The sequence below is a fragment of the Sceloporus occidentalis genome, unplaced genomic scaffold (assembly GCF_023333645.1).
Source record: "Sceloporus occidentalis isolate IW3139 unplaced genomic scaffold, rSceOcc1.0.p SCAF_38, whole genome shotgun sequence".
Classification (NCBI taxonomy): domain Eukaryota; kingdom Metazoa; phylum Chordata; class Lepidosauria; order Squamata; family Phrynosomatidae; genus Sceloporus; species Sceloporus occidentalis.
In genome coordinates this window covers 6,915,001-6,917,500 of record NW_028317018.1, presented here as the reverse complement: position 1 = coordinate 6,917,500, position 2,500 = coordinate 6,915,001, and the positions used below count along the sequence as shown (strand labels likewise).

At 45.7% G+C, this 2,500-nt stretch overlaps 1 non-coding gene and 6 pseudogenes across 1 annotated transcript; all 7 read right to left on the bottom strand.

Moving 5' to 3' along the window:
- The window catches only part of LOC149291133 (5S ribosomal RNA), a 119-nt pseudogene extending 100 nt beyond the window's left edge, over window positions 1-19 (bottom strand).
- A 250-nt stretch (window positions 20-269) lies between these two features.
- On the bottom strand, window positions 270-388 carry LOC149291132 (5S ribosomal RNA; annotated as a pseudogene).
- Window positions 389-594: 206 nt separating this feature from the next.
- On the bottom strand, window positions 595-713 carry LOC149291131 (5S ribosomal RNA; annotated as a pseudogene).
- Window positions 714-981: 268 nt separating this feature from the next.
- LOC149291130 (5S ribosomal RNA) lies at window positions 982-1,100 on the bottom strand (annotated as a pseudogene).
- A 207-nt stretch (window positions 1,101-1,307) lies between these two features.
- Window positions 1,308-1,426, bottom strand: LOC149291129 (5S ribosomal RNA; annotated as a pseudogene).
- Window positions 1,427-1,625: 199 nt separating this feature from the next.
- Window positions 1,626-1,744, bottom strand: LOC149291128 (5S ribosomal RNA). Its single transcript, XR_016275321.1, has one exon. It is a non-coding gene; the product is annotated as a 5S ribosomal RNA (ribosomal RNA).
- A 498-nt stretch (window positions 1,745-2,242) lies between these two features.
- On the bottom strand, window positions 2,243-2,361 carry LOC149291127 (5S ribosomal RNA; annotated as a pseudogene).
- Between the last annotated feature and the right edge of the window lie 139 nt (window positions 2,362-2,500).

Sequence of the window (2,500 nt, the reverse complement as noted above, 5' to 3'; positions counted from 1 at the left end):
GGGTGGTACGGCCGTAAGCATGAGAGCTTCTTATTTTGCTTCTTATTTTGCTTCTTATTTTGCTTCTTATTTTACTTCTTATTTTACTTCTCTTATTCTGTTGCTGCTGCTGCTGCTTGTCGTCAGACAGAAAGAATTATAAGCCCTGGGACAGGACAGAGAAGGTGAGAAGGTGAGAAGATGAGAAGGTTCAAATAAGGGTTAAAAGCTTTGATGATAAGCAAGAAACACATGGCAAAAAGCTCTCCCCGGACTGTGAGAAAAGAAAAAGGCTACAACATCTGGTATTACCAGGCGGTCTCCCATCCAGGTACTAATCAGGCTCACCCCTACTTAGCTTCCAAGATCAGACAAGATTGGGTGCTTTCAGGGTGGTATGGCTGTTGGCTTAAGAGGTTTTTATTTTACTTCTCTTATTCTGTTGCTACTGCTGCTTGTCGTCAGACAGAAAGAATTATAAGCCCTGGGACAGGACAGAGAAGGTGAGAAGGTGAGAAGGTGAGAAGGTGAGAAGGTTCAAATAATAGTTTAAAGTTTTGATTATGAGCAAGAACACATGGCAAAAAGCTCTCCCCGGACTGTGAGAAAAGAAAAAGCCTACAACACCTGGTATTACCTGGTGGTCTCCCATCCAGGTACTAAGCAGGCCCAAGCCTGCTTAGCTTCCAAGATCAGATGAGATCGGGGACTTTCAGGGTGGTATGGCTGCAGGCGGGTGAGCTTTTTATTTTACTTCTCTTATTCTGTTGCTGCTGCTGCTGCTGCTGCTGCTGCTGCTGCTGCTGCTGCTGCTGCTGCTGCTGCTGCTGCTGCTGCTGCCGCTGCTGCTTGTCGTCAGACAGAAAGAATTATAAGCCCTGGGACAGGACAGAGAAGGTGAGAAGGTGAGAAGGTGAGAAGGTTCAAATAAGGGTTTAAAGTTTTGATGATGAGCAAGAAACACATGGCAAAAAGCTCTCCCTGGACTGTGAGAAAAGAAAAAGCCTACAACACCTGGTATTCCCAGGTGGTCTCCCACCCAGGTACTAACCAAGCCCAACTTTGCTTATCTTCTGAGATCAGATGAGATCGGGCACTTTCAGGGTGGTATAGCCGCAGGTGGGAGAGCTTTTTATTTTACTTCTCTTATTCTGTTGCTGCTGCTGCTTGTCGTCAGAAAGAAAGAATTATAAGCCCTGGGACAGGACAGAGAAGGTGAGAAGGTGAGAAGGTGAGAAGGTGAGAATGTTCAAATAATAGTTTAAAGTTTTGATGATGAGCAAGAAACACATGGCAAAAAGCTCTCCCCGGACTGTGAGAAAAGAAAATGCCTACAACACCTGGTATTCTCAGGCGGTCTCCCATCCAGGTACTAACCAGGCCCAACCCTGCTTAGCTTCCAAGACCAGAGGAGATCAGGCACTTTCAGGGTGGTATGGCTACAGGCGTGAGAGCTTTTTATTTTACTTCTCTTATTCTGTTGCTGCTGCTGCTTGTCGTCAAACAGAAAGAATTATAAGCCCTGGGACAGGACAGAGAAGGTGAGAAGGTGAGAAGGTGAGAAGGTTCAAATAATAGTTTAAAGTTTTGATGATGAGCAAGAAACACATGGCAAAAAGCTCTCCCCGGACTGTGAGAAAAGAAAAAGCCTACAACACCTGGTATTCCCAGGTGGTCTCCCATCCAGGTACTAACCAGGTCCAACCCTGCTTAGCTTCCAAGATCAGACAAGATTGGGTGCTTTCAGGGTGGTATGGCTGTAGGCATGAGAGCTTTTTATTTTACTTCTCTTATTCTGTTGCTTCTGCTGCTTGTCGTCAGACAGAAAGAATTATAAGCCCTGGGACAGGACAGAGAAGGTGAGAAGGTGAGAAGGTAAAAATAAGGGTTTAAAGCTTTGATGACGAGCAAGAAACACATGGCAAAAAGCTCTCCCCGGACTGTGAGAAAAGAAAAAGCCTACAACACCTGGTATTCCCAGGCGGTCTCCCATCCAGGCACAACCCTGCTTAGCTGCCAAGATCAGATGAGATCAGGCACTTTCAGGGTGGTATGCCTGCAGGCGGGAGAGCTTTTTATTTTATTTCTCTTATTCTGTTGCTGCTGCTGCTTGTCGTCAAACAGAAAGAATTATAAGCCCTGGGACAGGACAGAGAAGGTGAGAAGGTGAGAAGGTGAGAAGGTTCAAATAAGGGTTTAAAGCTTTGATTATGAGCAAGAAACACATGGCAAAAAGCTATCCCCGGACTGTGAGAAAATAAAAAGTCTACAACACCTGGTATTCCTAGGTGGTTTCTCATCCAGGTACTAACCAAGCCCAACCTTGCTTAGCTTCCGAGATCAGATGAGATCGGGCACTTTCAGGGTGGTATGGCCGCAGGCGAGAGAGCTTTTTATTTTACTTCTCTTATTCTGTTGCTGCTCCTGCTTGTCGTCAGAAAGAAAGAATTATAAGCCCTGGGACAGGACAGAGAAGGTGAGAAGGTGAGAAGGTGAGAAGGTGAGAAGGTGAGAAGGTGAG